Source organism: Anas platyrhynchos, chromosome 4 (assembly GCF_047663525.1).
Source record: "Anas platyrhynchos isolate ZD024472 breed Pekin duck chromosome 4, IASCAAS_PekinDuck_T2T, whole genome shotgun sequence".
Lineage (NCBI taxonomy): Eukaryota > Metazoa > Chordata > Aves > Anseriformes > Anatidae > Anas > Anas platyrhynchos.
Window position 1 is genome coordinate 47,585,535 of NC_092590.1, and position 26,716 is coordinate 47,612,250.

A 26,716-nucleotide genomic window follows, 5' to 3' on the forward strand; every position below is an offset into this window, starting at 1 on the left:
TCTGAACGCTGATAATTGAATTATGGGCAGTAACAGCAAGATGAAGAAGCTTTTGTATTTCTTATTAGGATTTGGCTTTGCTCTGTGAAGTTTCTATTTCTTCTGGAAAATTATGGTCTTTTTTGGCTTGGAGTATTGAAAAAGAAAATTGCTTGGATCCTGATACGACAGGAGAAAGGAATTCTGCCTGTAAATTGAATCTGGAGAGTAATAAAATACATCAACACAGTGTGCATAACTTTACAAACAGCAAGCACTCTGAGACAGATGCGATGTATGTGCCTGATTTAATGTCCTGAAAGCATCAGTTCAACCAAAAAATTACTTTTTTTTCTTCCCCCTCTAGATTTCTGTTCCTAGACTTAGCTTTGCAAAACATTTTTCTGAGATCCTAGACATCTCTGCCCCAAAGAGATGTTCATTCTAATCCTCACTATCACAATCTACCTGCTCTTGTTTCCTGTCAGTAATTATTTTCTCAGTTTTTTGTGCTTGGATCAGCTACCAGCAAACATGATCAAAGTCTTGGTTGAATCTTATCAATTTCACTAATGGGCAAGATTGCTGTCCATCTGTTTGTCAGGAGGCCTTCAATGATTTCTCCAGCAAAGTGAAGGGAAAATTAGGGTGGATCTCTAGATACTCTTGAAATAAAAAATTAAGCCCCCCTTCTCTCTCCCACAAAATAAGTGAATTAAAGAAGCACACAATGAACCTTTCAGTTCCTGCTACGTATTTGAGAAGAGAAGTTGCAGAATATGAACAGGAAGGATAATGAAACCGAAGGGAAGACAGAACAATTTAATACGAAGTGTGTTACCGCATCCTGTTTTAATTCAACCCAAATAGTTCCTTTTTGTGTCCCCTGAAAACCTGACTGGCCAAAGCCATGTGCAAACGTAGTAGGCCCCACATTAATCAGGGAACTGAGCCCCCAGAAGTCTCATCCAATGTTAGTTACTCTGAGACTTTCAGAAACTAGGCTGAGGTGACAAGAGCTACAAAGATGCATGTCACCACAGAACATTTACTGAATTTTTACTTTCCATACATACAAGAAAGATGAGTGTTGCTTTAACTTACATTTTTCTTTTGGTATCAAAAGAGGAAAGTGTTGTAGAGGAAACAGATTTACATCTCTTTTATTCACCCCAAATATAAATGACTGAATTATCAGTTTCTAAGCACTAGCAGGATAATAAGCTAGTAGGAAACTACCAATACAAATTTATGAAACCAATTCATTTTCTTTATTTGACAGTAGTTGTTGGCCTATGATAGAAGGGGTAAGCAGTAGGCATAAATATTTTGACTTTTGTAAGGTTTTTGATAATATGCCACATTTTCTTAAGCAAATGAAAGAACAAATGTTCTTTAAACTCCTACACAACTCATTGGAAACTTGTACTCTAGGAATAAGTGATTCGCCACCAAGCTGTCAAATGAAATTGAAAGAGTCTGTCAAGGGTTCATGCTCATCAATGTTTTCATTAATAACTTCAGTGATGAAGCCAAGAATCTCAGTTAAGTGCCAACCTAGGAAAATTACAAGCAGTCTGCAGGAAAGAATTTAAACATTTAATTAGCTTGATGAATGGGGAAAAAGTCAAATGCAATTCAGAAGACCATATCCAAATGAAATTTTGAAATGGAGATACAGCTGATTGACACTTGTCTTTAAGCTTGAATTTTGGGTCCAGGCAGATATATGAAGAGGCATCCCAAAGACTGGGATTGCTATTGCCAATCCCCAATAGTCCAGGGTTTAGTCTATTACGATTTCCATTTACTAGTTATTTGATAGAATAAAAAATACATGAGCAAGATGAATCATGCTTTCAGAGTATTATACAAGCATATACAATTATGCCATCTGTTACTTCTGGATAACTGCAAGCTCTTGAATATGGTAGGATTCCCACTCAAAATTGCACTGAAAAATAGATTAAATTATTCAAAAACAATAAAATTTACCTAAGAAATAAAATGCAGATTAGTTGCATATAAGAAAGAAAAATCAATTTCAGAGAAAGAAACTAAGGAATAACTACACAAATAATGTGGCAGAAGTATTTACATTGAATTACAACATAAATATTACTTACTAGGGCAGTACAAAAAAAAAAGGCAGATATTTTGAGCTATGTGAACAGAATACCAAAAGGAAGATAGTCTCATTTTTCTGACACTGAGGAGCTGGAACATTTTGATTGTCATTAAATAAGTAAAGATGTCAAGAACTGAATAAAATCCAGGCAGCACATGCTAAGGATTATTACCTGTGAGGACAGAAGAAAAGGATGTAGTTATTTTGGCTTAGAGGACAAGAAAGAGAGGGGTCATAATAGCAGTCTCTTAACGTGTGAAATAATTCTGTAATCTGGACTCTGATCTCGTTCACAGGATGTTAATTAAGAAATGATCAGTTTATTTTATAACAGAAGTATAAACGAAATATTAAGAACTTTCTTTCTGGGAGGATAGCTGGCATTGGACCAATGTTATGGAAATAATTTTTTTCGCAATTTTTAATAGCACATAATTTAGACATACTGATTCCCGCCTGAGGACATAGGTATGAACTTGATGAGTTTAGATTTGTCTTTCAATCTTATTTTTTTGTGTAATTTGTTTGAAAATAGATAACCCCTAGAAAGAAGTAACCATTATTTAACAATCCCACCAGTTAGCCTTTTAGATTCATGTTTTGCTTTTTGTTGTAAGTGATACTGGAATTAGTTCCTACTCTTTCAGCTTTGTTTCCAGCACTTAGCAAATCCAGGAGCTCCTGTTTGGCCTTCACAAAGACACAGTATTCGCGTATTTCAGTTACACACATATATTTCATTTGTGATTTTCACAAGCTTTCGGTTATGCATCCAGAAGCCATTTCTGATTTTGTTTGCAATATTTTAGTATCTTGGTAATGGAAATAGTGTGAGAGTATCACATGTCACATTTGGTGGCCACGAGGAAAAAAATGTGGACAAAAACACTGAAATGTTTGGAAGTTCATCCTATTGATTTCTATGTGAATTCATCCTACTTATTCATGTAGAAGTACAAATGTTTATGGCAAAGTGCTTCTGATTAGAGTCTTAAGAACGTTTTTACTACTTTTATTTATTTTTAAACTTTTTTTTTTTGTTTTATATGTTGCTGATTATTGCTGTTTATAAGCATTGTTGGACTTCAACAGCATATTTTGTTCCACAAACAATTTTGTTCCACATTTTGTTCCAGCGTATTTTGTTCCACAGCGACAGCAACTTGCAGATGACTGAACGTGTAACTTTACTGACAGATACTTTTATCTGTTAACTTTATGATTCAGAAATTGAACTTTAAAAGTTATTTTATGATAATTATCCTAGAATTTAATTTACTACCACTGTCTCAAGATTTTGTCATTAACAAATAAAATAAGCATCTGTCACTGCATTTGGAATAAAGAATGTTTAACTCTCATAGCTGCAAAACAAGAACTGATGCTGCTAAATGCCACTTTCTTTTATAATGCTCAAAAATTCAGGTCCAAATAATAATTATAATTAATTAAATTATAATGCTCAAAATTCAGGTCCCATAAAATATACCAAGTTGCTAAAACATTATTCATATGTATATGTGACTAATTGAATGTCATAATAACGAATAAAGCGAAATAATTACAGTAGCATGTTACATCATAACAAAATCAAACCATGTATTTCAATGAGAGGAAGTATTATTTAGCAAGTGGCAAACAGGGATGATTATGTCAGCCTGTGAACAAGGACATTTACCTGTGTTCTACCATTAAGTCATTTTTGTTTAACTGAGTAAGACTTTTTCTTTTAGTATTGTCTTTTCCAGCTGTTGTGGGATCTTTCTCATCATACTGCTTCCTCTAAATTGCGTAATTGTCCTTAAAAGGAAGCCCAGGCTGGCAAGTGGAAAAGGCTTGAACTACACAGTCATCCACTTCTTTAACCCTCCCCTCCTCTATCCTCCCCTCTGTATTGGTTTATCTACTTTGAAGTCCACTTTACAATTTTTTATTCTTTTTTTTAACTTCAGTCTATGTTTAGAAGAAAATATAGAAGTGGAGGTCAATAAAGCAGTGCAAAAATAAGGGATTTCCACATATGTATGGAACATGCTCTGTTCATGTTAAAGTCAGATAATGGGTGTGTAATAAAGACGTTATTGTAAATAAAGACTGACATCAGGGAAAAGCTTGTTCCATTTGTCAAGCAACAAGTTACTAAAGAAAGTCTATATTTTAATATGTTTGCTAAAACAAAATCCTTTAGAGGCTTGTTACATTTTCTGTCACGAATCTTCCTAACTTGTATTTTCATCTTGAATGCATAGAATAATCTTCTTTGTCAGTTTTTTCAACTTCAGGAAAATCTGCAGACTTGTTTTTCACAACCTTAGCGTGATCTAACTGATTGACATTCTTATTAATATTTTTTTCTTTTTTTTTTTTTCATTAGTAGGAAGCTTTGTTATGTTTTTGTACAAGTCAAATACTGAAGAAGATAGACCTACAATCCTATTACCTAAATTCTAAAGTTGAGGTAACCTAAACCTCAAACATGTTATAAATGAAAGTAAGACCTATTTTTGCTACAATTCTTATGAAGTATTTCTTGCATTCTGACAGAGGCACTACAGGGTTCTCTACATTCACTTCTGAATCCAAATTCATTTGAATGAATTTGTAAAGTTATCTGGAACATACCTCCCCACATATGAGAAGTATGGAAAAAAGACATAATATATGCAGGTTTAAGTTCAGCTTGGGGAAAAAAAAAAAAAAAAAGTCATTATTTTTGCATCTGAACAATGAATTATTTTTATTTTGTAGCCTTAAAATACATCTTTTTAGGTGAAAATGAAAATATCTACATTTCACTTTTTTGTTTTTAATTGCTAGCTAGCAGGTTTTATGGATATATCTTTATGTCAATCTGTATCAGTAAAAATCTCTATTTCACCCAAATCCATTTTTCTATTGAAAAAAATATATTTAAATACTTTTCAGTCACTTCTATGTCTGTATGTTGATACTTAATATTGCAATAATTAATAATATTGAATAATATAATACTTTAATAAAGAGTTACAGTAAACTCTAATAGTTTCTAATAAAGTGGTTAGCAAGTATGTGCTGCATTGGTAATTTTTCTGTAGATGCATTGAACAGACTGGGAAGAAATCAGTATGTTTAAGGTATTGATACAAAGCATTCAATAGTGTAAAATGTATTTGATCAACTTCTCGAAGTACTGGGAGCATTGCCTTTGTTTTTAAGATCGAAAGACTGTCATCATTTTTCTGGATCCAGAGGTAGACATTTCATGATTGAGTATTCTCATGGTGAACCTCAAGTTTCTTAAAAGGAAACATAATGGTGTATTTTGTAGTATTTACCTTTGCTACATCGTATCTAGTAACAATTTACATTAAAAGCTTGGAAAATAAAAAAAAAATAAAAAAAAAATAAAAAAAAACCTCCTGTTTTAATTGTTGCCTGTAAGATAAAATAACCTTAAGGAAGAAGACAGGTAAATACTGTCCTTGTTCATCAGCTGGCTTAATCATCCTATTTTCCACTCGCTAAATAGTTCCCTTCATTGAAATGAATGGTTGGATGGTTATAATTCATTTGGAGACTGTGGTCTGTATTTGGTGAAAGGAAAATGATCTATAACAGAATGTACATGGAGCAAGGAACTTTTCTTCAACGGCATTTTTTTTCCATGCAGTGGTACGCTTCTCTATTTAGGACATGCATATTCGAAATATATTTTCCATTCGGGGTAGTGATGGGGCAGAGCTTGCTTTCTTCCTGGAGGCACAGCATTGCCTCTACTTCTCGCTGAGAACGTTACAATTGCCACAGCAGCCCCTGGGATGCTGTGTTGCTGCTGAGATGGTTCTAGTTTCATGCACAACAGATTTGGGGGTAACTTCTCCAGATTTATTGCTTATATTTGACTCACACTTTCATGCTTTACTTCCAGTCTTTGGAAGTTAAAAGATTGGCATTTAGAAACAAACAAAATAAACAAACAAACAAAACCAACCAACCAACCAAACAAACAAACAGAAAGCTAAGAGTCTAATTTAATCCCAAGAGCTAAGGCAACAAACACAGGCCTGTACTGTCAAAGACTTAATCAGAGCCAGCAGCTGGCCAGGAAACTTTAATTTAGAACATGCATTTTCTGATGATAGCTAGTTGAAAACCCACTCATTTCTATGGGTGGTCCTTTGCACTGTGAAGCTGACATATTGCTTGCTTTTTGTTGTTTGTTTTTTTCTTTCATCCAAGTGATGCAAGTCTTCACACTGCTTATAACAACATTGCAGTTTGACACAGTGTCACAAGCACTTATTAGGTCTGTGTGAGAAGCCCTTAAAGGGTGAAGCCTTGCCTCTTAAATGTTGCATAGCAAACAGAATATCTGTGTGTGTCTTTGGCAGGTTGATATTTGTTTGGAAACAAGTCTTTTCTATATTGCATTTAATTCTAGCTTCCTTTTTCCATATCCAGTGAATATATTTAGACGCCCTCACTACAGTATTCAGATGTCTGATTGTTTTTATTTTGTGAGCTTTAGATACTGGTACTATCCTTTTTAAAGAAAGCAATAATAATTTGACTGCATATTACTTGTACAGTATTACATTCCCACTCCAAAAGGGAGTTCAAAGTCTCAAAGGAGGGGGGTGGGGGGGTGTACATGCAGACTTTTTTATGGTATGTACTTCAGTCATGTTATCAGTTTTCTGTGAGTAGAAACTCACTTTTTAAGGAAAGGTGGGATTCTAGTGAATGCAGGAGTTGGAAATTTAAAACAATACTTTGAAACTTGGTATTAAATCCTGATATCTTAGTAACATTGCTGCTCTGGCTTTTCTTTGCTGCTCTGCCTCAGTCCTGACTTAGAGAATATATATATACCTCATAACCATTTAATTTTTTTCTATCTTTTCAGACAGCTACAAGCTTGTTAATTTTACCCAGTGATGCTGGTGGTGTTCATTTTGCAAGTATCTTTTCAATAGGAATTTCAGTTACTGAAATGCCATCAAATGACAAAAACTTTGGACGTGGCTTCTATCTCACCTAAACTGCTGTGAATTGGAGGAGTCTCCATAAAGGATAGCTGAGAGCAGCTCCTTTTTGTGAGAGCAGAAATAGGTCCATAGTTGGGCATGGCTACCCCATGCATGATAGGCATGTCATCATGATACCAAACTAGTGTAGCCATAGAGGGGTTCAAACCTAATGTTTCTCCAGTTTCACGGGCTAACTTTCAAGTGACTCCACTGATTAAGCAGTCCTATAACTCTTAGGGGTTCCTCAACCTGTTTCTGGTAAATTTAATCTGAAAAGTTGTTTTAAAGCTTCTTTCAACAACCAACTCTGAACATAGTCATCATGCTTAACATGTCACTTTGATTAGCTTCTGTAAGTTTGGTGGTTTGAAACTAACTCAGAGAGGACAACATCTTCTGTTATGAGCAGGGAAAGTTTCTTAATATTCGTTTTACAGTTCATCTGTTTGTCTTTAAGTCAGAATGGTGTGAAACCTTAAAAATAAACAAGAGTATAATATTCCACCACTTCAAAATCAACCTTAAAATGGTAAGTACTGGTAAACAATAAACAATGAGAATAATCATCTGGGAAAATAATTTGTGGCTTAAACAAACATATCCCCATTATACTATCAATAAATACCTGTTTGATTTTATACTTTCTTGGATTTTTATGGGGTTATTATTCCAAGGACAAGATGGAGCACAAGTTTCAGACTGCTTCAACTTGTAAGGTGATCTTAAGGAATAAAAGCTTCCAGAGCTAGAAACAAACTTGAACAGTTAGGAAGAGCATTTGAACTGGTTTTCTGTCCAATTGATATGTCAAAGCATGAGCAGTATCAAGCCTGTGTTTATTAGGTATGGCTTATATAGCTTTTCATGCTGAAATTATTTCAAGACTAAACATAAAAACTGCCAAACTGAGAATATCACCTGCGTGTAAAGGCAGAGAAGTTGGAATTATGGCTAAATAAGAACACTGTGGCATGCGCTCACAAGGATTGTGTTGGCAGGAAATAGTCAATCAGAAAAAAAAAAGAAAAATCAGGTGGCCAAATATTTTCTTAGGAAGAAGTTGGCAGGAAATCTCTGCTGTATGAAAAAAAGCAGTACAAATAAGGTGGAAAAGCTTACTTTAGTGCTTCCTTTTTTTTTTTTTTCCACCCTTGAGAAAGAGAACAGTTATCAACATTTTGATTTACTTCAAAAACAGGCAGCCTGGCTGGCAGCCATAGCTAGCCCTGCTGTGAAAACATTTCTGTGGCTGATACTAATACTTCATGGTAACCATCACCATCCAGCAAGAAGCACTCTACAGAAGGTTAACACAGTAACTGTTTTATTACTGGCATTTCAGTTATTTTAAACACTTTTTTTCTTCCTGAAGCAAATATATAAAGCAAGCATGTTTTTTGTAACATAAAATAAACGAATATAGACGATAAAAATAAAAGAAACAAGACATATTGCAAAGCCTTGGAATAAAGAAAAACAAATAATGTAAAACAACTTCAGGAAGACTAATCATGAGAAACAAGTCATCAGTAGCCTTCTAGGTTTCTCTGTTTTTCTGTACTGTTTTGCTAAAACCAGGTGTTCAGTATTGTTTCAGTTTGCTCCTCCATTGTTTGGTGCCCTGCACAGTTCATCATCTTGCCTTGGAGCTCTGCATAGTATTTCAGTGGAGTTCTGGTTCCATGACCAATGTCAACGTTCCTTTAGAGTCTCAGGTTTCATTAGTCACTTGTTCTAATTCTTTTCCCCAACTGGTAAATGTATTGGGGTGTAAAACCTACTGGGCTATATGTTTATTCATATGTATATTTTTAAGCCAACTGAATTCTTCCTGAAAGAACACTGCCCTCTTCTATAACTACAAACTATATTCAGAGGTCATCACCTTTCAAATTAGAATTTTCTTCTTTTGTTTTCAGATTTCTTTGTCTTCATGAAAAATATAATCAAACATAACTTCTAATTACTACTCTCACAAGACTTTAGAATGGATCAGCATCCACTTGATTATAACCATTAACTGAAAAGAGTTTGCCTAAGCTTCCTTAAGGAAAGCAGCTAGGTTTTGTGTTTTTTGTTTGTTTGTTTGTTTTTTCCTAATAAAAAATGTCTCCATCACTTTTATGAAATCCTTGGCAGTTCTTCTCAGCACTGGAAATACAGAGACCAGATTATAGTACAGCCTTGCAGCTTCACAACCACATGGTATGCCGTATCATAAGTACTCAGGTTAAATGTAAAATGCATTTATGTTGGCAAATATTTTATGAGAATAAATTATGATAATTAAAGTAGCAGCTAATGGAAGTTAGTCTTGTTTTTTTTGGTTGTTATCTTTTTTCATCAGGTATTCCTTAATTTCTCTTTAAACATGTGCAAGTACAGTAGGACAAACTGGGTTAAATGAATTTAAAGAATTCATAAATTTTATAAATTATTCTCATATCTGATATATTTTCCAAATATTTTTTCTAAGTGTATTTTTTATTTTCTATATGTTTCCTACTGTTATACTTGTTCATGGTCTGATATAAAAAATACTTGCTAACAAATTTACTTCGAATGTAACAAATTTCCTTCTTGGCTACGATAACAAGCACTGTTATACCATTGGTGGATAATGCAAGTTATGTGCGGGTAAACTTGTGAGATGCAGAAGATTAAGCTATAGGTTTAAATATAAAGTTAAGCTATAAAGTTAAGGTAGGTTCAAATTTTGCCTCCTCTGGCCCAGGAGGTAACTTGTGTGTGGTGATGTAAGGGGGCATCCAGTATATCTACCAGGGTCTGGTTTCATTGGAGACACTCAGCCTCTCTCCAAGCACATGACACTGTCTGCATACCCAGAATGGGCTTTGGACTGCAAGTTTGCAACAGGCTTCAGGACAAGCAATAGCTGTGCAGCTCCTGAGCCCCGTGTCTCTGGTTCCCTCCGTCACGCAGCAGTGAAACTGTCTGCAGCAGCTGTGTCACTGAGAGAGGAGCTTTCTCCAAGCCACCCTGCCTGCACTCCCACAGCACCTCACTGGAGTCACAGTATTGAAGCATCTCTCTCCACAACCCCATGGCAGAGGGAGGGTGAATATCACCCCTCAGGAGGCTGCTCTCCTTGCTGAGTTGCAACCTGAAGTAGAAGAGACCCAGATAATTTGGTATCCCCTTTCTAAGTCACTGTGTAGGCTGTAATATAATTTCAGAAGGTGATCCCATTGACTTAGTAGACCTGATCTAAAAATGCAAATCAAAGTTTCTTGTTGCAGACATGCATGAGTACCTATGACCAGGCACCTAGTCCTGTTTTACAGGAAAAATGGAAAAATTATGTGATATCCCTGCTGCCCCGAGGAAAAAATGTTACAGACGTTATAAGCCCTTGACTTGAGATGAGGCTATCCTGGAAACTTCAGCACAGTTCCAAAAGAAGTGTCATCTTAGGTAACAGTGGTTTCTTTCCAGACACTTGTTCATCTGGGTAGAGTTGCTTTTTGTAAGTGATTCAGATTAGCGTCTCCAAGTATGGAAGAACTTGCAGTCCTGACAAAGGGCAAACATGTTAATGTTGCTTTACCCCCCGTTGTTTTGGGCTAGGCAGCTCTCGTTCTCATTGGTATCACCAAGTTTTAGTTCTAAGTGTCACAGGGATGATACTGTTCTTTATCAAGTAGGAATAGAAATTATGTCATGCATGGGGTGTTCTGCTGTTGGGTGTAGTATTTTTTCATTCTTCTTCCTTAATATGTTCCTGATACTATCCTCACAAGAATATTTTGTTTTAAATTAGAATAAATTAATGGAAATTTATTTGTGATTTAAAGCAGCTGAGGTCTACCTCAGTGGCATGGGTCCTGTTGACTTCAGAGACAGCAGGATCAAATCTCCTTTCGGAAACATGCGGCATATTTCAGTAAGTACATATTACATAACTTGTCCCACATTTCTTTCTCTTTTTAGTATCCCAGTGTTATGAAAATTATGTTCCCATTAATCAGTATAGCTGCTCATCTTTTTATGTGAAAATAAATTATCCTCTGCTGCCCTTCCTGCACAGGAATATATTTAAATGAAAACAAGTGTATACACGATTGGTTGAGGGAAGGGAGTGTCAGCTAATGGGGTCTTTGTTAGTGCAAAAGTATGAAACCAGGATTTGCGTCTGTACTCAGTAGATTGCAATGCTGTGTGGTAGTGTCACTTGCCAAATAAGATTTGCACTTTAGCACATGCATAGCTTCTTTGAATGTCAATGGAAACTGCATGCATTCATTGTAGGAAGACCTGCAGTTGAGTCTCAATATTGTATCCTATCATACTCGCTTCTGAAAATACTTTGGCTGGAAAAACACTACTTTCTAGAAAGCAGCTATACAACTGACAAAACCATCAGGCCTCTAAAATCCTATTTAAGATTGTCACTGACTGCGGAGACTTTTCAGAAAGCATTTGAAATCTAGGTGTCTAAAATTATGTATGCAGCACCATATTCTGGCTACAAAGCAGTGAGGTTGCTTTTACATGATGTACAATTATGCATTTTATTGTTTTGGGGCCTCAACATTTCCAAAAAGTAAGCCATTTTTATTTATAAGCTTTGAACATTGATTTAGTGACTTAACTTATCCAATATAAGAATATAGAGGCTAAGTTATTTTTAGACTTCATAATGCAATACTGGGCAAAAGGACTTTCAAAGCAGAGATTACTGGTTACAAAACTACAAACATTGACTAGCATTTTTCAGTAACTGACAATTCACCTTTCTTTTTATTCAGGATGTGACATTAATTGGGTAGACTGAAATAACAAAGGCTGGTTAAAAGCTGGTAGTAGATGATCCTCAGGGAACTAAATCTATCTGCAGAGGTCAGTTTCCTCCAGTGGACAGATCTGAGGAAGAATCACCCTCAGGACAGAGTGAATTTTCCTTTAAAGTAAGAAATGAGTTTGGGATTAATTGTACATGGAAAATGAGTTTCTTATCTGACCTCCAAAGAGAGATGAGTTTCTATGAATTTACATTGTTCTTGTGGAAGAGCACATTTACATTTTGGAACATACATATACAATACAAAAAAGACCAGAAGTTTTAGGGCAAACTAGGTTAATTTCATTCAGACAACAAAGGACTTAAGAATGAATCTTTTCTGCTAACCTCTTGAGTTTTACGGTGAAAATTCATTATTTAGTGGAGGTAGCAGAAACTAAGAATCATCTAAATAAACTTTCTGGTCATCTTCAGCTGACAGTCACTTGACTGGAGCAAGTTGCGCTCCTTTTACAACCATGCAAAATCTGCTGACGTTATGGGTATTAAATGTCAGTTAGCATCCAAGCTTGTGAAGTGGGCACACCTGGATGTGTTTTAAACACGTTTTAGCTTTTAAAAAGTGGAGACTTCTTGTTTAATAGACACTATTTGTTTAATAGAGAATGACTACTTGCTGGTAAGGTGGCATTTTTAAAGCTCTAAGCCTACCCCTGATGTTTGTTAGGGTTCTTCCCAAGGTGTTCTTGTAATCAGGCAGAATCAGTATTAGCAGAGAAGAAGGAGGGTGCAGTATTTGGTATTTTTTTCAGAACCAGAAATGAGATGTAGACCCTATTTTTGGAGTTACACGTCTGTCTGAACTTGTTTTCCATATGGTGTTCTCATTATCAAAGAAGCTTAAGAATTTCTGGCTTGTTGCAGTTAATTTTGCTGAGGAAAAAGGTATGCCCTTGCACACACCACAGCTGCCTCTGTATGAAGATGGAGACTCTTCTTTCAGAAAAATCCAACTTGAAAAGAAAAAATCTCCCATCTCCTTTTTTTTTTCTATCCCCTATTTAGGGAAACAGCTTCTGCACTGAGTGATGCAAATCCTTATCCTTAACAACTATCTGGTGAATTTTCACAAAAAGTCAAAAAGTTGATGATGTTGCTCATCTACTTTGTGACATTTCCATAGTTTGGATATTTTCTGGTAATCCATTTGACTTTGAAGTTAATTGGAATACTTCATGGCTGAAATGTAGAAAGCATATAATCGACCAGATGTCTCTTTTGTAAAGATAGCGTGAAAGAACTGCAATAGAAATACCATTTCTTTGTTGCTGTGTCATCAAGACGTGTCATTACCTTATCTTTCAAAAGTTTTAATATTGTTCCCAAACAACTTTAAGAGACTCTTCTTGTCATGTATAACCTCATTACATGAGAACAAATACCATATCATTTGCGTAAGCAAGTATGAGCTTTAAAACTTTAACACATCACAACTGAGGAAGTGTTACTGTATTATACCCTCCAAACTTACCTTTCAAGTTGACCCCTATGAAGTGTGAAATATTACAATAGTTTTCATTTCACATCTACTGTGCAGTTGTTTTGGGGAAAATTTCTAGATTATCTCCTCAGTATTTTTTCCTTTTTTTTTTTCCCTTTAGCTGTTAGTAGAGTCATAGACAAAAGGCTCCACGGAGAGCATTTTGCCATACTATGTCCGTATTTTAGAGTATTTATGAAAGGTGTACAGTAGCTTGGACACTATTTTTACCAAGAATGAACAACAGCCTTGAAAGTAATATTTGCTGGATTAATGCATTCAGGTTGCAGCCTGGTCAGTCTGACCCTTTCTTTTTATTTTTTTACAAAAATAAATTTACTCAGTCCAAATAATTATGAATTCAAGTACATAATTGTTAAGCATGGAGAATCAAAAATTAAGTATTGCTCCATATTTTGCTGTGCAAAGTTCCATCTATAGTTGACCACAAGAAGAAATAGTTTAAAATAGGACAAGGAATATTTAACTCTTAAAACATGCTTTATTCACTCTTAATGCTGTTGCTCTTACTTATTTCTTCACAGATTCACTTAGCTTAGAAACATTCTGTGATTAATGGACTTGTTAGTTGATTAATAGAAAGTGAAACTCCTAGCATCTCATATTTTCCACTTTACAAGAGTCCAACCGTGCCATAGATACTTTCCATTCTCAGTCTTGAGATCCTACAGATGTGGAATTAAAACTCCTTACACTATATTGGAATACATCAAGGAATTGTACATGTGTGTTTCACTTTACTGAGTAATTTCTCCATTACTTTAGCCACACTGAATGTGGGCATTGTGCCCAGAGGAATAACACTTGCTGTACCAATGCTTTTGTATGCCTGAATTCAGATAAAGCTTATCTGTAAAATCAAATAGAAGCTGTTAGCGCTTGCAGATTATTTACTTTTCCAAATTCCTCTTCTGCTTAGGACAGTGAAAAGAACTAAAAGGAACAAGAAATTATTGAATGCAAAAGTGGTAATGCTTGTGTTGGAAGAGGTCTGGAATTTCAAGTTGTCTTTTCAGTTTCAACCCCCTTGAAAAATATACTGCAAGAATTGAAGTCCTTGGTGCAGGACTTGGAGCTTTCTGGATGGAGAACCAGAAGTGTAATGTTTATTTCCCCAGAAATTAAGGGCTCCATTTCATCTGAACCCTCACAGAGGCTATTCTTAAATGCCATTTCACTAGGAAAAACAATGTATATAATGTAGAGAATACAAAGGTACAAAGTTTGTTTGTTTGTTTGTTTTTTCCCCAAGGAAATATTTATCTTGATGCTCTGTTATTTGATTTAGGACAAAACACCAATCTGCAGTTATGGGACAGAAGGGGTGTGGATGACTGATATGTTTGGGAGGAGGGGGGACAGGTACAGTGTCTTTGCTTTTTTCCCTTGTTGGAAATTAAAATAAACAGGTATATAATATTGTCATTATCCTATTTGGAAGTGGAACATAACTGGGCATGCATGTCAAAGAAACTGGAAACACCAGTCTGCATAACTTTTGACATTTCACATGATGCATTTTAATTATGCCAACTTCCTTTTCTTTGTCCCATCTAATTTGTGTCACTTACTCTTAGTATCTTGAGTAGAAATGGCTGATAGTTTATATTGTGTCTGCAGTGGCTGCAGCTTGTGAACATACATTCACGTAAACTTACTATGGGTTTGCTAGTTACAGTAAATCTGTTCCTCACTACTTTGCTTTTAAGGGAGATTCATTTGCAATGGGTGTGTTGTTTTCCATTTGTGTTCTTTCAGTCACTTTTTTACAGAAGATTTCTGTCTCCAGGAATTGGCATTGCTAACTAATTAGAAAAGATTTTTTCTCTAAGGTTTTAGTTTACAGAAATACTCTACCATCAAATAGATGTTACCTGCGTTTATTATTATGCCATCTGTTAGAAGCACAGGTTAACTGTTAACTCAGCTTTGTTAGAAAGAAGTGGCAAGTTTGACAAGTTCTGCCACTCATTTTCAAATTAATCATACAGCTTACTAAAGCAGTTTTCAAGGAGTTACAAAAGAAATCCTTATGCCATCTGCAGTGACATAATTTTTTATGTACGTCACCTTCTCCCCAGGCTAATGTAAGAAATCCCTAGCATAAACATGCCCTGTGTTGATTAACTGCCTTCATTTGGTGTTTCTGAATATGACTGTATTGTTCTCTTCCTTTTAGTGGCACTGTTGAGCACCATGGCAACAACTGATTGTGTATTTTACAGTAATGTTATGGTAGATACCAAAAAAACATGTGCTCCTTAGTAACAGACATCAAGATCGTCAGAGTCTTAAGGCTGAAGACATTGCCAGTGATGACTGGGCACACTGGCTCATGGGGAATTTCACCGAATCTGATCATTTGGGTAGTTTTGATTTACTATATAGAGATTTTAGGTGAGACTAGAGTTGTGGCATGGGAGAGGACAGTTGCTTCCATTATGATAACACAAATGGCAGACTCATCTTGTATTACTTCTGATTTTTTTTGACTAATCCTTCTACTGCCCTTTGAGGTTAATCCCTATTTGCCCTGCTATGATTACTGTCAGTAAACAACTCCAAAGCCTTACATTCTCTGTCACAGAAATTGGTGAATTCTGCCTGGCAGACTGGACCATAACTTTGTTGGTCTGTTGAATTATTGGATTGTTTCTTCAAAGTGTTTGTAGCTTCCCTGACATTTCTTTTCTGAGCTGTAAGGATATAATTGTACTGGTTGTTAAGCATGTGCTACTACTATAAATAGTTAGTGGATTATAGGTGAAGGTAAGAGCCGGGTATGCCTGTGCTGAAGTCCATTGTCTCAACAGCCTTGGGCAATTCACGTGACCTTTCATTGTCTCATTTTCTTCCATTTGTAAAATGAGACAATGACATCCGTCCACACCATGGCATTGAGGTCAGGGGTAATTAGCTAGTATCTGTGTGGTAGTTATTAAATTGTGCAGCATGAATACCTCACGTCTTTCTTATTTATCTCAGACTAAAGTTTGGCATTTGAATTCCAATTCTGCTGCAACATATATGTGGGTCAGCTAGAAATTACATCATTTGGCATTTGATGTCCAGACTGAACTCCTCAAACTCTACCATATCTTCTCTATTGAAATAGAGGCCTTGTCAGGGAGAGCATAGGGTATATTAGCTTTATGTGGATTGTGTACCATTGCCCTCTGTTGGACAGCACCAGACTTTGTGCAAGTGCTTATCTTGCTGTTTGGGGCTTGAAAGTTGGACAGTGAAAGAATACACAAAACATTTGTTCAGGATTTTCAATGATTTTTGAGAAAGGTAATTGCTTTGTCAGTGCTTGTGAATGTTAGCATCTTCCACTTCCACAGTCATTAACAAAGATTGGATTTCACTGTAAACAAAGATTTGCAAATAACTTTACATATAACTGTTGATGGATACTGATTTAGCAATTGTCCCTGCCTGATTTTTGTGTCAGACTCATCTGTGTCTTCATCAGCTAAAGAAACAGAAACAGCTGTAGACAATCCCAACCAAACAGCACAGCTCAAGTTTCAGAAAGCTTTAGAGATGAAAAACGTGACAATATTTTAAAAGTAATGTTGAAGTATTTAGTGACAGAATAACTGTATTTTAGCAGAAAATAAATGAAATTCACTTGCCAGTTTATGTATTGCAGCTAAGTACAGATGTATATAAGGTCTTCACATTCGTGAATGTCTACAACATGCTAGTCTACTTATCTGTTTTATAAAAGAGGATAAAAAATAAATGCAATCTATTGGATTTTATTTTCCTATTGTCATGGATTGGTCAGGCCATGAAGTCTCCAGTGGCACAAGAAGACATCATGGAATAGCAAGTCTCTTTAGCGTACTGCTTAGTATTATTGCCTGCTAACCCGTCACAGCTCTGTTTTCTTGTACTTCCCCAGCCGTCTGTATGTTTGGGCTAGATATTAGATGATGTCTTTTGCTAAGGGCTTGTACAGGGCCATGTGTTTGCACAGGAACCAGAGTCAGGTGTCATAGATTGCACCAATCCCTAAAAATGCAGAAATGCAATCATGGGAAGCTACCACATCCTACAGTCCAGTAAAATAGAATCTTTCTGCTTCTCTGTAACACACGATTTCTTGCATTTTTCCCCTCTTGGTCTCTGCTTGTCTCAGACCTTCTGTGCTGTGAGCCTTCTGTGTAGTTTAGGTGAGTGTATGTTACAATGCACCACCTTTTTTAGCTTAAATGTGCTTTATCAGGAAGTGTATATGCTTTGTCAAAAAATATAATGCATCTTATGCACACTAGAGTGTCTGAAAGAGAGATCATGGATAATGTCAAAGATTAAAAATAGGATAAAGTAATAAATACCAAAGTAAGACACAAACAGTCAAATTGATGTCTGGGGAAAATAAGTTACATTGTGTCTTGGAAATGCCCTTAATCCTCCCTTACTGTAGTTGTGAACTTAGTCCTAAATCACTTTCATGATCTCCACCCTCTGGTGCAGCTTATGGCAGAGTAGTCAAAGAAGAACTAGGAATTATTATAAAGGTCACAAGGAAAAATAAAGCTATTTTGCTACTGTTTGAATGTTATCCATCCAAACATCTACCAGTTGCCATCCAAGCCTGTATTTATAGTGCCATTCTTTTAAAGTTAAATACAGAGGAGTCTAGGGAGGTGATCGTCCCCCTGTACTCGGCTCTGGTGAGGCCGCACCTCGAGTACTGTGTTCAGTTCTGGGCCCCTCGCTACAAGAAGGACATCGAGGTGCTTGAGCGGGTCCAGAGAAGGGCGACGAAGCTGGTGAGGGGCCTGGAGAGCAAGTCCTATGAGGAGCGGCTGAAGGAGCTGGGCTTGTTCAGCCTGGAGAAGAGGAGGCTCAGGGGTGACCTTATCACTCTGTATAAGTATATTAAAGGAGGCTCTAGCGAGATGGGGGTTGGCCTGTTCTCCCATGTGCCTGGTGACAGGACGAGGGGGAATGGGCTAAAGTTGCGCCAGGGGAGTTTTAGGTTAGATGTTAGGAAGAATTTCTTTACTGAAAGGGTTGTTAGACATTGGAACAGGCTGCCCAGGGAGGTGGTTGAGTCACCATCCCTGGAAGTCTTCAAAAGACGTTTAGATGTAGAACTTAGGGATATGGTTTAGTGGGGACTGTTAGTGTTAGGTCAGAGGTTGGACTCGATGATCTTGAGGTCTCTTCCAACCTAGAGATTCTGTGATTCTGTGATTCTGTGATATCTAACTCCAGTAATATACATCCAAAATACAGTGATCTGTATATAATTCTGCTAGGGCAAATAGCAGCTTATTAAAACTCAGAAAGGGGTGACTTTTTAATGATCCCTTCCTCTGAGAAACCTCCATGTCAATTTTTAAAAAGTGCAAGATCTCTCTGGCTACCAAAACAACAGCAGATGTCTCTTCACTGTCCTTGGGTGAATTATCTGTTTTGTTGCTTGTTCTCAGCACAGAGAACTATCCGACCTGACCTCTGCAAACCTAGATAAGTTTGGAGTGGCATAACTGTGTGTCCAGGGTCCTGGGGCTTTGTTACTCATGATAGATCAAGTCAGGCTAGATGAGGAGCATATTCAGGTTTTGGCCTTTGGTAAAAATCATTCACATGCCAAATATATCACAGTATTTGTACTGCAGAGGTACCTGTACATGTAAAGAGAGATTTATAATCACCTATCTTCCTGCACTCTCTACACCATCAAAAGCTCTTTGATTATCATCTGTCCAAATAGCCTGTAGAATTGGCATCCAGTCCACCTATTTTATACATGTGTTTGTGGATGAATTGAAATGCTTTTTAGGAATTCCTCTCCACATTGATCACACAGGGGACCAAGACAATTCGGTCTTTAGCCTGAACAGAGACCCAGCTAAGGTAACTATCCATATTTCTGTACATTGAAAGTAGAGCAAGTTCCTAACTTTATATTTGAAAAGCTGGTTAATGCCCCTTAATATTTTGTCAGTCACATTTTTTGAATCAACAGGCTTCAAAATACTGCAGAACTGCAGACATCAGTTACTGGTAATGGATCAATGACTTGTTTTACTTTGTAGTCCTGCACATTTCTCTGTGAAGTAAAATTCTCATGCTGCTGACATCAGTGGTAAAGGCCCCATAGTCTTATCTGGGATCAGTCTTCTTCCATGTGGTTGAAGGATTTTTTGTTGCCTTATGTCCTGTTTTTGATGTTTCTTTCAACTGCATTCTTTCTCAGGGCATACTTATTCAGTAGGTAGATTTATCTACCTCTACACTGCTCTTATTTTATTTGGCTATCACATGGATAGTGTCTTGGAGTTTTAAATTGTTAGAGGAAGTAAAGAATGGTGGAGAACGCCACAGGAATAGTGGAGGAATTTTTTAACTTTCACCTAAGATGTGAAATGATGTGGAACCATAGAGGAGAATTTCTTGGAAGCTAGGAAAGTTGCTCATTTGTTTCTCACTGAAAAACAAAACAATACAGCAGAGACTATTCACTTGTGCACACAAGTAACTCACCGAGCTTCAATTTCAGCTCCGCATTCCAATACACAATTTATTTGATAGCCCACAGATTGTGTTTAACTGTATATATTAACTGTCATGAACAGGCCTGGAAATCAGAGTAGCTGATGAGCACCTGAGCAAACAGACCACCTCAACACCTGCAATTCCATTCTTTACCCATGATCTATATTGCTGCTGATTCTCTTTTGTTAAGGGTGTACGGATGAATGGAGACAGGGAGGCTGATTTCCTCTGCCTGGCTGCTACTGCGCAGGCAGCATAGAGCCCTCAGAAGGGAAGAGGAGTTTTTTTCCTCCACCCATCACTGGAGGAGCCGGCAGATGGAGAGTGAGGCTAAGCCACTCTAACAGCTGGTAGCAACTGGAAGGAACATAAGCTAACATAGAGCATGAACCTTGACTTAATTTAGGGACACTTTTCCTCTAGCTCAGCTCACTATGGCCAGACCAGACCAATGCCAAAGCCAGTGGTAGTGTCAGAAACAGGGGAGTATACGGATAGTGACACGAGCAGAGCAGCAGTATTTTTCTTTCTGAGACTGGTTGCTATTTGTTGAGTGTAGCTCTAAAATCAAACAACACTCCAAAAGGCAAAGCAAGAACAGAGACTGCTGCTTAAGCACCGAGCAGAGGACTACTGAGAAGCTAAAAAGGGAAAGAACCAAAGGTACCTAAGGGAAAGACATTCTTGTGGACTGAGAGCCCGCCTAAAGAAAAGGAGGGATCCTGCAATGGGATTTATTTATGCAATTTTTAGGGTTAATCCGTCTTAAACTGACTTTCCCTGTGCAAAATATTAGGCCTAATATGTGAAATTCATATTTCTGTAAATGTTCACAGCTCTTCCAAAATCTTTGGTATTTTGCTAGGGGAAAGATGCTAGCAGATACAGCTCGCATGCTTCTATCCCTAGTTGCTACACAAGTGATACATGGCATCACTTTCTTTTTTTTTAAGCTATTGCAAATTGCTGAAGTCAAGTGATTCAAAGATCGAAGCTGAAATTCCTTTAAGTGGTATATTCTTTATTGCAGCGCTGGATGCACGGGGGATCTCTCCACCTATCGTGCATACCCAGAGCGGAAAGCAGTCTTGAATTTATACAATCAATCTATCAATATTCTACAAGCGCCTATACATATGCATTACCTATCCCCGCCTTCCCTCGCTTCTCATGCTAATTAGCCTTTTGGCACCTTGCGCCTGCGTAGAGCCTCCCAAGAATTGTGGGCAGGGGTCTTTGGGACGTGGGCAGGGGTCTTTGGGAGGAAGACCCCGAGTCTTCCTCCCAGTGTACTTTTCACCTTTGGTCAGGAATCTGCTGAATTGGCACGTTTCTTAATTGCGAGAGCTGGTTGTTGCCAATTCTTCCGTTTGTTGTATCTTTATAATGAATTCCAATGTCCAATTTTGAGATTTATAGTCCTTACATTTGTTTCTCTGTCCGTCTGCCGCTTCCTTATCATGAGTTCCAGTGTCTTGTTTCGAGATATACAGTCCATGTCTGGGGATTGTCCTTGCCTCCCCAATGCCTCCCCAATACCTCCTTAATCAATCCCCCCTTTTCTTTTCCCATGCAAATTCTTTTGCATCAGATACTTTCATTATTTACAGTAACACAACAAAGCAGGCATCTAAACAACATGCACACAAATATTCCTAACACTACTAATGTGATTAGAGCAATGAACACTTGTTCCCACCATTGGAAGTTGGGCAACCAGGCGGTTAACTTATTCCATATTTCACTAAAACTCCATGAAAGATCATCTTTACTGATCTCATGTAGGACCCTTGTCTGCTTCCATATTTCTTCCAGGTCGGTAGAGATCCTTCCACTCTGATCTACATACACACAACAACTTGTGTTTATTACTGTACAGACTCCCCCTTGAGCGGCCAGTAACAAGTCTAGGGCCATCCGATTTTGTAATACTACCTGTGATAAACTAGGTATCTCTTCTTGTTGAGCCTTTATAGCATCCAGAGTTTTGTTTTCTAACTTCTCTATAATTGCAGAAATATTAACTATCGCCTTTTCCAATTCATTCACTCCTAACCATGGGATAAACCATCAAACAAAACTATGAAAAGCGGTGTGTCTCTCTATCAATGGATTGTTAATTTTTCATCTAATTCTCCAGATATGATTTCTCAAGTAACCTCGAGGCACTACATCATGTACTGTCATACTGGGGACTACTGCTCCAAGAGTGCAAGTTCCCTTCCAGTTCTCGGGCAAGACCTTACGGGCTGTATCATTGCATAGCCAATACCACCCTTTTCCTTCTGGAACTGGCCAGCTGGTTGAATTTGCCCAACTGCTAGTTGTACTAATATCAATTGTTTGATTACAAGATGTCCGATTTCCCACATAAGTAGTACCCGTATTTATACAATCCTGTTTTCCCATACCCTTAGGCGGGTTACACCTTTGTACACATACATAGCAAGATTCCAATGGCACGAAGCTACTAACTTCTAGTTCCAAAACTTCTTCATATTTTTGACCCCAAGATGTGTTTTCCCACAAATTAGTCCAAGGTAAGTTTGCAAGCAAGGGAATCCTGATTAACGATACACCCTTATTCCCATGCTCTGGCAGATGGGTGCATACCCAACAGTTCGTCTTATTAATCACTTGAGATACAGTTTGTATTAAGGTCAGGTGTAAGTTCTCATCCCAAACTGCCCTTCCCAAATCTGACAACCATACCCCCACAATCATTAGGATCTGGAAAAATGCAATTTTGCTGGTCCAATTGGGGTCGTGGTCCATATCCTCGCCGGGGCCTTTTTCACCTTTGAATCGTGGATCCAAGCTGCTTGCTCCTTAATCTTAATGGCGGTGCGTGTTGTCAGTAATACCTGGTATGGTCCCGTCCACTTTCCTTCCGTTTTTCCTCTAGGGGTTGTCCTGAAAAAGTCTTTATATATATAATCCCTGAGCTTAAAAGGGTGGATTGGTTGATCCAACCGTCTAGCCCAGGTCCTGAGAACAAATTTATGTACTTTATTTAATTATTTCTGAAGTTCAGTTATATATGCATATAAATATTCTAATCCTAACTGCGTTCGATCCTCTCCACTAAATAGAAATGGATACGGCCTTCCATATAAGATTTCAAAGGGACTCAAATTCCCTTTTATTCTAGGTTTAACTCAAATTCTAAGTAATGCTAAAGGGAGGGATTGAGGTCATGACAAATTAGATTCTTGTCCGATTTTAGCTATTTGTTGTTTAATTAAATGTTTCATTTTTTCTACCTGTCCACTTGCCTGCGGTCTATAAAGAGTATGCAGTTGTCTTTAGAATATCTTTAGAATCTTACTTATCTGTTGTACCACTTGCACACAAAAATGTGAAACTCTATCAGAAGACATTACTACTAGAATCCCAAAGCATGGTATTATTTCATTTAACAAGACTTTAACCACTTCTTCTTGCTTTGTTTGTTCGACAGGGAAAGGCTTCAGGCCTTCCTGATATCATGTCAGTCAGAACCAGTAAATAACAATACCCCCCTTTTCTAGGGAGTTCTGAAAAATCAATTTGCCACAGTTGCCCTGAATAATTCCCTTTATCAATGACACCAAATGTCACCCTATTTCCTGTATTGGGATTATGATGCATACAGGTGTCACATTGTTGGGTTACCTGCCTTATTGTGGTATACAGATTTCTTGCTACCAAGACTCGATTTAATAGTTTATACAGGGCATTGGCTCCCCAGTGGGTTTTGTTGTGTTCCCCCAAAACCATAGGCCACACCAAATTAGAGGGCATAACAACCCTGTTGTCCTTCAAATGAGCCCACCCATCAACATTCAGCTTCCCTTTTAGATCCTCGATCAACTTTAAATCTTCTTTTGAATATTTAGGAGCCTGTCCTTTCTCTAATGTCTGAATTTTACCGTCTGGTATTAAAGCAAGCACTTCCACTTGACCTCTTTCCGCCGCCCTTCTTGCCTCTTTATCAGCCAATCTGTTCCCAATCTCGAAGTCGGTGGATCCTCTTTGATGCCCTCGGCAATGCATAATAGCCACTTTTTCTGGTTGTTTTACAGCCTCTAACAATTTCAAAATTTCTTCAGCATGTTTTATCTGTTTTCCCTGAGCAGTCAGTAATCCACGTTCTTTCCAAATCGCTCCATGAGCATGTACCACGCCGAATGCATATTTAGAATCTGTCCAAATATTTACCCTTTTTCCAGCTGCCAGTTCCAATGCTCTCGTGAGAGCAACTATCTCCGCCTTTTGAGCTGATGTTCCAGGGGGTAAAGGCTTAGACTCAATTACCTGCTGAGTAGTTGTTATAGCATATCCAGCTTTACGTTGTCCTTGTGTAACAAAACTGCTCCCATCCGTGAACCAAGTTTCTTCTGCATCTTCCATGGGCTCCTCCTTAAGGTCTGGTCGGCTGGAATACACAGTCTCCATAGTTTCTAAACAATCGTGAATCACAGGTTCCACCGGAGCATCACTAAGAAAAGAGGCTGGATTCACAATATTAGTTATCACAATTTCCACATCGTCCTGTTCTACCAATATTGCTTGATATTTCAAAAATCTCTGAGGAGATAACCAATGAGCCCCCTTTTGTTCTAAAACTGCTGACACAGTGTGTGAGACAAACACTGTTATCTTCTGCCCCATTGTAAATTTCCGGGCTTCTTGTATATTCATAATTACGGCTGCCACTGCTCGCAGGCAGTCTGGCCATCCTTTACTTACTTCATCCAATTGTTTAGAGAAATAAGCCATTGCCCTTTTGTAAGGTCCCAACTTTTGTGCTAGTACCCCTAAGGCCATACCCTGTCTTTCATAGGAGTATAACCAAAAGGGTTTAGACAAATCTGGTAAACCAAGAGCTGGGGCTCGCATCAACTCCATCTTAAACTTCTTAAAGGCTGCTCGGGCTTCTCCTGTCCATATTAGTCTTATGCAGTTATCTTTAATTAAATCATACAAAGGCCTTACAATTAATCCATAATTGTTGATCCATAATCTGCACCAACCTGTCATTCCTAGGAAAGTTCGTAATTCTTTAACAGTCTGTGGTTCTGGGGTACGACAGATTGCTTCCTTGCGTTCTGTCCCCAATTCACGTTGTCCTCCTGAGATCTCAAATCCTAGGTACGTCACGTGGGTTTGAACCAATTGTGCCTTCTGTTGTGAAACCCGGTATCCATTCATTCCTAGGAAATTAAGGAGGCTCACCGTCCACTGTATGCAGCTTCCCCTGTCTTCGGTAGCAATCAAGAGATCATCAACATATTGCAGCAGGACCCCTGCAGAATTGGGGGCTTCCCAGGATTCAAGTTCCTTTGCAAGTTGATTACCAAAAATCGTAGGGCTATTTTTAAACCCCTGAGGAAGCACTGTCCATGTCAACTGGACTTTTCGTCCTGAGTCAGGATTTTCCCATTCAAAGGCAAAGAGGTTTCGGCTTTCTGGGGCCAAGGTTAAACAAAAGAAGGCATCCTTTAAATCCAGTACGGTAAACCAGACCAACTTGTCCCTTAACTTGGTCAATAGCGTATAAGGGTTTGCTACCACAGGGTGTATGTCTTCAGTGATTTTACTTATGGCCCTCAAATCCTGAACTAACCTATAGCTTTTTTCATCTGCCTTTTTAATTGGCAATATGGGTGTATTGTATTCTGATTCACATTCAATCAATAATCCATACTGTAAAAATTTATCAATTATCTCTTTAATTCCTTTCCTATCTTCTATCCTCAAAGGATATTACTTAACCTTAACGGGTTTCTCTCCTGGCTTTAATTTAATAATTATTAAGGTCACATTTTTGCTCTTCCAGGGACTTCGGTAGCCCAAACTCCTGGACATATTGATCTGTGATCTCTAAAGGTATTTCACTTTTAGGGTCAGTTTGTATTAGTGCCAAGCTTAACACATTTATTAGTTGTTCTTCTCCTATTCTTAATTTCATTTTCCCTTTTTCAACGACAATTTCTGCTCCTAATTGCTCTAATAAATCTCTACCTAAGAGTGCCCATGAGGAGTTAGGCGTATATAAAAATCTGTGTATGCCCCATTGTTTCCCTAACTTGTACTTCAAAGGTTCACAAAAATAAGCCTTTTCGGTTACACCTTGTCCTGGTTTCAGTTAGATTTTGTCTTATTAAACTGTCTTTATCTCAACTCACGGGCTTCACTTTCCATTTCTCTCCCCCGTCTCAGAGAGGGAGGGGGAGGGTGAGCAAACGGCTGCGTGGTGTTTAGCTGCCAGCCGGGTTAAACCACAACACACCTTTTACCCTAACATAATAATTCTGTGAAGGCATTAATGCTTGATTTAGAACTGAATACGTTGCCCCATATCAATAAGAAATTTCACTTCCATTCCTCCCCTAGCTTCATTATAATCAGTGGAGGATCCGCTAGGGTAGATTCTCCAGGTCCCCGTTATTCCTGTTGAAATCAGGGACCAATGATTACCCTAGAAAAAGGCTAGTCAATTTGTCCTCCGAAGCCAGGTCCAAACCGTTTTGTTTTATTTATTTATTTATTTATTTTCATTACATTTCAGAGTTGGTCCAAAAATTCCATAGGGGTTTCTTTTAGACCTTGTTGGAAGCATATTCTCAATTCCCAATTCATCCAGATTTTAGTATTTACTTAGCCGTTCATAATTTTAGGGATGATTAGGGTCTCAGTGGGGTCGGTCAGGGGAATGCAGTTGTCCACAGTTCCCTGAGCGGTCCCATCGGTAATCTGAGCTCGCACATGAACTC

General features: G+C 37.7%; 1 pseudogene; it reads right to left on the reverse strand.

Annotated features, from left to right (window-relative positions):
• Positions 1-20,958: 20,958 nt before the first annotated feature.
• LOC140002473 (uncharacterized) lies at positions 20,959-25,825 on the reverse strand (annotated as a pseudogene).
• Positions 25,826-26,716: the final 891 nt, after the last annotated feature.